General features: G+C 47.4%; 1 long non-coding RNA gene across 1 annotated transcript; it reads right to left on the bottom strand.

Moving 5' to 3' along the window:
• Positions 1-3,133: 3,133 nt before the first annotated feature.
• Positions 3,134-4,615, bottom strand: LOC144326393 (uncharacterized). Its single transcript, XR_013391500.1, has 3 exons — positions 4,562-4,615; positions 3,954-4,038; positions 3,134-3,263 (listed from the first exon to the last, which is right to left on the bottom strand). It is a non-coding gene; the product is annotated as an uncharacterized LOC144326393 (long non-coding RNA).
• Positions 4,616-11,600: the final 6,985 nt, after the last annotated feature.

Here is an 11,600-nt window from a genome sequence, read left to right as displayed (position 1 = left end):
TACTCCTCCTTCTGCACCTTTGACCTCTTCTTCTTCCACTTGTAGCTCCTTATATCTTCTCGTGAATTTCCCTATTTCTTCTGGGCTTGTCAATCTACTCTTCTTAGTTTTGTAGAAAAATGAGATTCCCTCTGGAAATTCCCATTTGAAGTCAATCTTGTTTTTCTTAAGGATCTGCACCAGTGGCTTATATGGATCTCTTCGTTTCAACAGCCTTATTGGAATATCTTTAAAAATGATTATGTAATTTCCGTCTATATATAATCTTTTCTCTCTATTCTTCTGTAGTATCAAATTTCTCATCTCTCTGTCCTTGAACGTAATTAAGCAATCTCCCGGAAATTTTCTTGCCTTGGTTGCTCTTACTCTGATTCTAAATGTGTTTTGTACTGTTTTTGCAACTTCTTCTACTGGTAGCTCCAACCACTGCGCAATTTCCATTGTCAATCTCTCTTTAATATTTTCATTCTGTATTTCCAGTACAGATCTCAGCCTCAGGTTCACTTCCCTCTGTCTCAGTTCATTCATAGCAATTGCATCTTTGATTTCCTCTTGAGATTTGTTTATTTCTATCATTTCCACCTTCATCCTTTCTTCCTCTCGATTCATTTCCCTCATCTCCAATTTTGTCTTTTTCCACCCCTCTTCTAGTGATTGTGTTCTCTTAGCTACATCTTTAATTTGTCCTTTCAGTTCGTTAACTGTCTCATCAATTTTTTTATCCATTTTCCCAATTTTACTATCCACTTGTTCTAATTTTGTTTCCAAATTATTTTCACTTTGTCTAATTTCTGAAAACATTTTCAATATTTCTGCTTTAAAGTCTGTTTCTTGTTTAGATGCTCTCCTGTCTGTTGGCGTCCCCCCCTCCATCCCTTTCTTCTGTTGGTGTGTCATTTTCAACAAAATAACACTTAACACTAATCTCGTAACACGTTCCTCACTTAATCAAATCACAGCGCATATAAATATAAAATTTAACCAATTTTCCAATTTTACATTGTAATATATCACTTTACATTGTAATATATCACTTTAAATTGTAATGTATCACTTTTGGAAAAAACAAAAATAATAAAATAATAGAAGAAGGGAGGGGGGGGAGGAAGAATGTCAAAGATAGCAAAAACAGAATCTTTTTTCAAATAGAAATGTCTCACGACTCCAACCCCAGAGTAGAATTTAGTTAATCTCCCTTAGTAATTTGAAAGGAATAAAGGGTAAGTCTGGATCAAAACCAAAGTTCCAATCTTCTTGCCCCCAGTTGGGCTAATCCTTAATTAGGTTATTCTTCTAAGTTTATGCTTGAATCAATTGTAATCCAAATTGGGTTGTAATCCAAACAGAATTGTAATTGTAATAATTGTATTCCAAATAAGTCAAATTGTAATCCTGAAGGATTTATATTGTAATCCAGAACAAGTCCAATTTATAGTTAAAAGAAAGAGAAAAAAAACAAAAAAAAATGTTTTTAGGGGTGTACTTAATAAAATAAAAACAACATTTAAAAACCCAGTTTCAGATTATGTTGTAATCCAAATGGAATGAGATGACACCTCCAGACTAGTATTGGTAGAGAGAAGTGAAGTATCTGCAGAAATTAACCAATATTGTTCCGAAGAGAAAAAAATACAGTACAGAAGGGCAGAAGAGCCAAAATCACTTCAAAAGTATTCCACTGACATTAAGATGAACCATAAAAAACAAGTGTGCCATGAAAAACAAGTTGTACTGACCAATTCCATCCACTAGGAGATCAAAGTCCAAATTTAAAAGACATAAATCAATAGATCAAAATATGTAAACTCCAACCATTTCAAACTTTTAATTTTAGTATGCCGAATTTAAAGTTTAATTAATAGGGAGAAGGAAAGAAAAATATATTAAGTCCTCTTCACTGCAACTGCAGCCTTTCCAAAACTTTATTGTTAACAATGGAGTCGGAAACTGTCCTTCCGTTTCTCTATTCTTTGTCTTTAAAAGCAAAAGTGGAGAGACAAAGAATCTGTTCTTTATATATCCTCCTTTACATCCAAGACCTTTATACACCACATTAATAACTCTGTTCCCCCTTTTTTTATAGTAGCCTTGTACTTTTTAAATCTTCTGCAGGAATTGCTTTTAACTTCTTTACTTTGTTCTTAAAAGTTCTTAAAAGTTACGAGGGAAATGGAAACAATAGCCGCTAGCGACAACTTACTTTCATTTTCCAGCTCTGCTTGTATTGCTGCGTCAAAACTGATTCCAGATGGCAGCTGAACTCAAATAAATCTTTATTATTTTGGAGCCTTCCTTAAATCCAAATCTTCTAATTTGTAGTTTAATTTGGTCCAAATTTCTTAGTTTTGAGAGAGGAGCGCTGTTCCTTGCAAGCTTGGGGCTTCGCTATTCGGATGCAGCAATGGCTTCCCGATAGCCCGCTATCCCGTTCCGCTGTGCTCTTCACCTCCTTTTGGGGGCTACCTGACGGCCGGACGGGCAGCTTTTTGGGCACTGCCGGGAACCTGAGACCCTGGACTCCCTCCAGAGGCTTAATAGGGGGCTACTGCGCCCTGTAGCACCCCCTTTTCTTCCGAAATAGCCGGGATTCCTCTCTCCGAAAAATCCCTTGCTTGCGATGGGATCGCGCTCCACTGGAAGTGTTTTCATGCAGAAAGTCTCAGGTTCCACCCCCAGCATCTCCAAGTAGGGTAGGGAACATCCCTTGTCTGAAATCCTTGAGAGCCACTGCTTGTCAATTTCGACAATACTGAGCTAGATGGCCCAGGGGTCTGATTCAGTATATGGCCGCTTCCTGTGTTGGAAATTGAAGCGAGGTTCACTGAAACAGGTGAGCTATTATTACAACTCCTTGTCAGAAAGCAAAAAGGCAACATGTGCGCACCCCACCCCCCTCCACAACCGAGAGGGATGGTTATCAAAGGAGACATCAGCAACCTCTGCAGTTAACAAGGCTTCCCAGACCAGCCTAACCCTCCTGCCAGTGTGCCGGTTTACTGGCTTTCAGGGATCTTTTAGTGGATTTCCTGTTACTCGCTGCAACATTTGGACTAGAGGACTTTGGAAATCCCTTCTGATTTTATGCTTCTGTACACACCACAGACCAGCCAGGAAGAGATGGGCTCTGGGGCTGACCTGGTGACAGAGGTGGCTGTCATGTGAGCACTCAAGGCAGCGCTGATACAGTTCATAGCAAAGGACTGGTTCTGGCACTGCCTCCAGGAAGATGAGCAGAGCTTCGGCCACCGAGTGGTTACTGCCAGCTATTGACAGCCTGGCAAGGAAAGTGTTCTATCCTGTTACCTGCAGCCTGCCTCCTTCCCAGGCTGGTCCAAAGCAAGAAGCTTTGTCCTTATACATCTGGGCCCACCTTGCAAGTTCCCCCTTTTTGTGTAAGGTGGACCTTGAACCCACAGCCCTGAGATTAAGAGTGTCACGCTCTACCAACTGAGCCATCCCAATGTAATTATCCCACACCTCCCCTCTTGATGAAGCTGCCTGCAAAGCTGATCTGCCGAGGAAATGTCCTTCTGCAGGCATGGTTTCAACCCAAACAACAAATACTGGTGGTCAACTCCAAAAGTGCAGTCAACAAACCCTGCTTGCCAAAGAACAAATGAACGCACCCTTGAAGCTCCTTTGCAGCCATGTCTTTACCTTGACACCACGTATGATGCTAGATGTGGGGCCTGCGGGCCTGTCAAGATTCCCCATCTCTGCTCTATCTAGCCAGGCTGATGTTTTCAAATGGGGGTTAAAGCTGTTAAGCTGTTTGGATGCATGACTGGACTTTACTGTGGGCATTTCATTTTGCTGTGTCCCAGAGCCTTAAGGATGGGGTGGCCTAGGAACCTAAGCCACCAGGTATATAAAAGTGAGGTCCACTCCAGCCAAGAGCAAAAGAAAACCACCAAGCAGCCCTGCTCCCCAACAATGTCCCCCAAAGAGGATACGGATCGTCTCGGGAATGCTGGTGTCCAGGCACTCAGTTATCTCCTGCAGCTCGTCCTGCATGCCCGGGGTCTGGAAGAGGTCCTCCTGAAGCAGAGTATCACCCATGCATTAGGAAGGGATGAGGTACATCCTGGATAGCATGAAGAACAATCCAGCCCTGGGGTGCATAATGTGAGGTCGAGGAATGCCACAATGGGGAGAAGCCCATCACCAAGAGAGCTGGCACAAGGGCTGAGAATTTTATCCTGCCTGCTTTCCACAGTAGCATTCCTACTACCCTTCTCATGATTTGGGGCAATGGGAGAGTGAAATCATTCCCCGCTTCTTCTAGTGGCAAGTCTCAGAGAGCCGCTTTGCTAGGGATAGACAGATAATGGTTGTGAACACTTGGGTTTTTCTGAGCCGCTCTAAGGAATACCATATGCTGGATGTCCCACCCACTGCCACTCCACCAAGGTGCCACTATACTCACAGCAGGAGTTTGTAAGAGCGAGTCGGTAGCTAAGATATAAATCAATTGTGACGTTTGGAACCTGCACACCCCAAAACTGGTACTGGATTCCAGCCAACACCCATCCTTTAAATGGTACAGTCCCCCTCAGCTCACCTGGTGGCAGGCATTCTTGAAGAGGTGGTCCACCAAAAGCCAGATCTCCTTGGCCGCTCAGTGGAGTCATCACCATCCTGGGGTACTATATCCAGAAACTGCTTCTCCTGGAGGTCCAATGACAAGCGGGACTGGCATGAGAGCCTGACAGAATGTGTGCCTGTATGCATTCTTTCCTTGCTCCAGCTGGGTGGACAAGTCTTGCCCTCTGAGGCCACAACTAGGGCTGGGCGATAGCTGGCTTTCAACACTGTGATATATCACTAGCTAAACATTGCAATACACCAATATATCACTATGTCTGAAATAAGATGGAGCTATGTAGAGGCATTGGCTGGCTTCACGGTTTTCCCCGCATTGTGATTTTTGCTGGTGCCTGCTCTCTTGTGATTTGCTGCCCCCTGCAGGAGGGCAGGGGAAAGCTGAACCAGCAGAGTCCACAGGGGCTGCAGGAATCTAGAGAAGCATTGTCTGGCTTCACAGTTTCCCCCCACATTGTGTTTTTTGCATAGTACACACACACATCATGATTCGCAATATATTGCCAGGTCAGAAATTATGAAACCAGTCTCACTATCTAGACTTCAAGCTGACTTGAAAATATATCTTTATTGACATATCGCCCAGCCCTAGCCACAACAAGCATCTCAAGTGGGAAAACAAAAAACAAATTGCTCGTACCCCAAATCCAAGCTCCCCCTCCCCCTATTAATATGCAGCTAGTAATCCTCCCACTCTGGATGTGCAATTCACCCAAAAGCTTACTAAATATGCAGCTGTGGACATGAGGTTTGGCTAACATTTTATTTAAATTGTTGGAACCTGCCCTGGGACCTTAGGGTGAAGGGCAGGAAATAAGTAACAAAAACAGCAACAGAACATGGATGGGCCTTCATAGGTTGATGGGCTGCAGCCCCAGCCAGCATGATGAGATGATGGGGTCACATGTTCACCACCCCTTGTCTAGAGCATGTTGCAGAGGCAGTGGTAGAAACTGAACAACAGCTGGAGCCCCAGCCCACTACTTTGTATGGGCAATGCAGCACACAGCAGCTGGTGAACAATGCCTCCTGCCTCCTTCCCATCTTCCTCTCCAGAAATGTTCAGGGTGGTTAGTTCTATCTCAAGCTACCACATTCAAGAGAAAGAGAAAGAGAGGAGGGGGGAGCAAGAGAGCTTTAGGAGCACAGCAATGGCAAGCAGCCCATCACTAAAAGGAGTTGGCAAGGATGGAGAATTTGATCCCAACTCCACTTCCTCTCATCCCCAGGGAAGCTGTTCATTAGGACCCAATTCACCCCCCCCCGCCACCGCCAATACTCCCCGCCCCTGTCTTCAGAGAGAGAGAGAGAGTGTATTAGTGTGGGGAATGACACATACTGTATCAGAGTCTTAGTGCAAGAGTAGCTGATGCATGCTAAAGAACACAGGAGCCTTGCTGGGTTAGATCAGCATTTTGTTCCCACAATGGCCAACCACATGCCCTTGGGAGTCCATAGGGACACGGGGACAATAGCACTCTGTCCATCATGTTCCCCAGAAACTAGTAATCAAAAGCATGTGGTTTATGATAATAGTGGCAATAAATAGCCCTGACCGGTAGCCACTGATAAACATATCCTCTATGATTCTAAATGTCTTCAGCTGTCCAAATTGACAGTCACCACTGTCTCCTTGTGGCTATGATAATACACCCAAGTATATCTGATTTCGAGAGGAGTGACATTTCCCTGAACCACCCCAAAGCAGCCACTAAAAGGTAAAGGTACCCCTGCCCGTATGGGCCAGTTGTGTCTGACTCTAGGGTTGTGCGCTCATCTCACTTAAGAGGCGCTGTCCGAAGACACTTCCGGGTCACGTGGCCAGCGTGACGAAGCTGCTCTGGCGAGCCAGCACCAGCGCAGCACACGGAAACGCCGTTTACCTCCCCGCTATAAAGCGGTACCTATTTATCTACTTGCACTTTAGGGGTGCTTTGGAACTGCTAGGTGGGCAGGAGCTGGGACCGAAAGACGGGAGCTCACCCCGCCGCGGGGATTCGAACCGCCGACCATACGATTGGCAAGTCCTAGGCACTGAGGTTTTACCCACAGCACCACCCGCGTCCCTAAAGCAGCCACTACCGCTTCCCAAATGCCAGTGCTCAGGTGGTAAGAGTAAGCAAGAGTGGCATAGCCTGTGCAGCAGTTGCTGAGCACAGAGACAAGGAGAAAACTGGCTCTTGGGGCCAGAGGGGACTGGCGCCTGCATCATGAGACTGGGCTTTCTGCCTCCCGTGCTGCCAATCGCAAGCGGACCCAGAGTCAAGCAGAGCCAAATCAGTTACAAGCAGTGATGGCGAATTCTGGTTTCGTCTCGGTTCTCCTCTTCCGAGTTCTACAAGGGCCACGTTGAGACTAGGGAAGAGAAAAAAGCAGAGAGCTAGAGCCACCACCTGGACTGGATTTGAGTAAGAAGGCAGGCAGGTGAGGGTTGCCTGAGAGGAAAGTGAGGTTGTTGGGGGTAGTGCCTGGTTTGCCCTAAGGGACCAGCTGCCACTGCATGGAGCAGCTGCTGATCGTTGACAAGTGCAACTCCATTTACGTGCCTTCGAGGCACATGCACACTGCCGCAAAGCTGGAAGGGGCACTTGAAGGGGCAAAAATGTCCCCCCAAAGAGCACAAAAGCGGCAAAGTGGCATGGAAACAGCATCTAGACTCCCTCCCAGGAACTTTTGCACCGACCTTTCAGGCCTGTGGAGAGTTGGAGCAAGGAGTTTTGCAGGGAGTCTGGCAAGTGCTGCTGGTTTTCAAAAGGCCTTTCAAAAGGGTTTCCGGAAGTTTAGAGGGTGTTTGCAGGCTTTTCCAATGCTGTCCCAAATACAGTGGCGTAGCGTGGGTTGTCAGCACCCGGGGCAAGGCAAGTAATTTGCGCCCCCTAACCTGTGGATTTGCCCTAACCCCAGATGTTGCGCCCGGTGCGGCCGGCCCTCCCTGCACCCCCCACGCTACACCACTGCCCCAATATACACAATTTCATTTAAACACACGGTACCTCGGAACGCAACCCCCGTGTAAATGGGGCGTTGCCTGTACCTGATTTGAGCCTGCTACAAGAACATCTTCTTGTTTAGTCGTTTAGTCGTTTAGTCGTGTCCGACTCTTCATGACCCCATGGACCAGAGCACGCCAGGCACTCCTGTCTTCCACTGCCTTCCGCAGTTTGGTCAGACTCATGTTTGTAGCTTCGAGGACACTGTCCAACCATCTCGTCCTCTGTTGCCTCTCACAGAGGCAAAATGTACGTTTGTGTGTTCTCGGTATAGTTGAGAAATAAAATTATCATGTAGCACGATACCTGCTTATCCTTTCATCTGCGGAACTACACTCTGCTGTATCAGCTCCAGAGCTAATCAAACTAACAGCTTCTTCCCCCACATAGAGATTTCTCAGGAGATAGATGAGGTGATCACGCACTCCCATTTCTTTAAGAACTTGCCATAGTTTGCTGTGGTCAACACAGTCAATGGCTTTTGCATAGTCAATGAAACAGAAGTAGATGTCTTTCTGGAACTCTCTAGCTTTCTCCATAATCCAGCGCATGTTTGCAATTTGGTCTCTGGTTTCTCTGCCCTTCGAAATCCAGCTTGCACTTCTGGGAGTTCTCGGTCCACATACTGCTTAAGCCTGCCTTGTAGAATTTTAAGCATAACCTTGCTAGCGTGTGAAATGAGTGCAATTGTGCGGTAGTTGGAGCATTCTTTGGCACTGCCCTTCTTTGGGATTGGGATGTAGACTGATCTTCTCCAATCCTCTGGCCACTGCTGAGTTTTCCAAATTTGCTGGCATATTGAGTGTAGCACCTTAACAGCATCATCGTTTAAAATTTTAAATAGTTCAGCTGGAATATCATCACTTCCACTGGCCTTGTTATTAGCAGTGCTTTCTAGGGCCCATTTGACTTCACTCTCCAGGATGTCTGGCTCAAGGTCAGCAACCACACTACCTGGGGTGTACGAGACATCCATATCTTTCTGGTATAATTCCTCTGTGTATTCTTGCCACCTCTTCTTGATGTCTTCTGCTTCTGTTAGGTCCTTTCCACTTTTGTCTTTTATTATGGTAATCTTTGTACGAAATGTTCCTTTCATATCTCCAATTTTCTTGAACAGATCTCTGATTATTCCCATTCTATTGTTTTCCTCTATTTCTTTGCATTGCTCGTTTAAGAAGGCCTTCTTGTCTCTCCTTGCTATTTTTTTGGAAATCTGCATTCAATTTCCTGTATCTTTCACTATCTCCCTCGCATTTTGCTTGCCTTCTCTCCCCCGCTATTTATAAGGCCTCGTTGGACAGCCACTTTGCTTTCTTGCATTTCCTTTTCATTGGGATGGTTTTAGTTGCTGCCTCCTGTATAATGTTACGAGCCTCCATCCATAGTTCTTCAGGCACTCTGTCCACCAAATCTAAATCCTTAAACCTGTTCCTCACTTCCACTGTGTATTCATAAGGGATTTGACTTAGATTGTATCTTACCGGCTCAGTGGTTTTTCCTACTTTCTTCAGTTGAAGCTTGAATTTTGCTATAAGAAGCTGATGATCTGAGCCACAGTCAGCTCCAGGTCTTGTTTTTGCTGACTGTATAGAGCTTCTCCATCTTTGGCTGCAGAGAATATAATCAATCTGATTTCAATGCCGCCCATCTGGTGATGTCCATGTGTAGAGTCGTCTCTTGTGTTGTTGGAAAAGCGTGTTTGTGATGACCAGCTTGTTCTCTTGGCAGAACTCTATTAGCCTTTGCCCTGCTTCGTTTTGAACTCCAAGGCCAAACTTGCCAGTTGTTCCTTTTATCTCTTGCCTCCCTACTTTAGCATTCCAATCCCCTATAATGAGAAGAACATCCTTCTTTGGTGTCATTTCTATAAGGTGTTGTAAGTCTTCATAGAATTGGTCAATTTCAGTTTCTTCAGCACCAGTGGTTGGTGCATAAACTAAGAGAGTCTGTGTACTGGTCCAGTAAACGCTTCCGCTGCGCCACCAGCAACAGTTCTCTTTGCAGAGCATTAATTAAGTCCAGTGCAGAGATTCTTGTTGCAGTACAAGCTTCAAAGTCTCAGCAGCAAAGAAATAACGACACAGGGAAGCCTGTCTTTCCAAAGACAGGTTTATTGCAGAAAGATAACAGAAACACCTCCGGAGCTTTCAGACATTTTTGCTTCACGCCCCCACAGGCAGAGAAAACAAACACTCTTTATATACTGAGCAACTTAACAACTTAACGAGCTTGACTACTTAAAGTCACATGACATTGCTAACTTGCCAGCGTCTTAGGTTTCACACCCTAACATAAACTTGGATTGCTGTGATGTTAAAAGGTCTGCCTTGGATTCGTATCAAGATCATTCTATCATTTTTGAGATTGCATCCCAGTACAGCTTTCGCCACTCTTTTGTTGACTATGAGGGCCACTCCATTTCTTTTACGGGATTCTTGCCCACAGTAGTAGATATGATGGTCATCCGAACTGAATTCGCCCATTCCCATCCATTTTAGTTCACTGATGCCCAGGATGTCAATATTTATTCTTGCCATCTCATTTTTGACCACATCCAACTTACCAAGGTTCATGGTTCTTACATTCCAGGTTCCTATGCAATATTTTTCTTTACAGCATTGGACTTTCCTTTCGCTTCCAGGCATATCCGCAACTGAGCGTCCTTTCGGCTTTGGAACAGCTGCTTCATCAGCTCTGAATCTACTTGTACTTGTCCTCCGCTCTTCCTCAGTAGCATGTTGGACGCCTTCCGACCTGAGGGGCTCATCTTCCAGCGTCTTAACTTTTATATGTCTTTTGTCTTTGTCCATGGAGTTTTCTTGGCAGGGATACTGGAGTGGCTTGCCGGTTCCTGCTCCAGGTGGATCACGTTTGGTCAAAACTCTCCACTATGACCTGTCCATCTTGGGTCGCCCTGCATGGCATAGCTCATAGCTTCTCCGAGTTATTCAAGCCCCTTCGCCACGGCAAGGCAGTGATCCATGAAGGGGCAAAGCCGTTTACAGAAAGCTAAAACCATAAAATCAGGAAAAACCTACAGCAGTGTTTCCCAACCGGTGTTCCGCGGCACACTACTGTGCCGCGAGACGTTGCCTGGTGTGCTGTGGGAGGGAGGCGGGCGAGTCGCACGGCGTCTCGGCGTCGGGCGGCAGCGAGCCCAGGAAGCGGCCCAGCCGGCCGGGGTCGCCCGCCTGCAGCAGCGCCTCGCACCCGCACGAGACCTGCTCCGCCGAGAAGCGGGCGAGCGCGGAGGATCGGGCGCGGCGGAGGCCAGCCCCGCGCTTGGAGAGGACGCAGCAGCCGTCGCCAAACCCGATCCTCCTCCTCCTGCTCCGCCGCCGTCCTCTGGCTCTCGGCCGGGAGGAGCCTGCGGCGACGGGGCGGGCGCCGAAGTTGGCAGAAGTTGGCGCACCTCCTCGGCAGCGCCTTCGTCCTCCTCCTCCTGCCTCTGCTCTCCTCCGGCGGCGGGGGCGCGCTGCCCTCCCCGGCCGGGGGGCTCGGCGGGGCCCGCGGGGAAGGAGGCCATGTTCGCGGCGCGCGGGATCGCGGCCCCCCTCGCCCGCCTCCGGCCCGCTCCCCTCCCCCTGCGCGCTGCCCTAGCCGTGCGGGTCTCCTCCCCCTGCGCCGCCGTCCCCTTTCCACATCCTAGGAGCCGCGGTCCGCCTACCGCCCCCGGGCCGCGGCGCGGCTCCCAGCCCGGGCTGGCCTCCGCCTCCTGGTACGCGCGCCCAACCGCGCGGCCCCCCAAACTTCGGAGCAACTCTCCAGACGCTTCTCCCCCGCCTCGGTCTCCCTCCTTTCCACTTCTCTTCCCCCCTTCCTTCCCTCTTTCTTTCTCTTTCTCTCCCACCCGCCTTTCCTTCTATTAACTTTCCTTTCCCCTCCCTTCGTCCTTCCTACTTTTACTCCTGGGCTCCTCCCCCCCTTTGCGCAGCCACAAATCAATCTCTCTCTCTTTTTTCCCCTCTCTCTCTTCTTTGCTCAGACGCAAAAAAGCGCCGCTTT

This window comes from Podarcis muralis, chromosome W (assembly GCF_964188315.1).
Source record: "Podarcis muralis chromosome W, rPodMur119.hap1.1, whole genome shotgun sequence".
NCBI classification, from domain to species: domain Eukaryota; kingdom Metazoa; phylum Chordata; class Lepidosauria; order Squamata; family Lacertidae; genus Podarcis; species Podarcis muralis.
The sequence above is the reverse complement of the archived record's forward strand: the minus strand, read 5'-3'. Positions and strand labels throughout refer to the sequence as shown.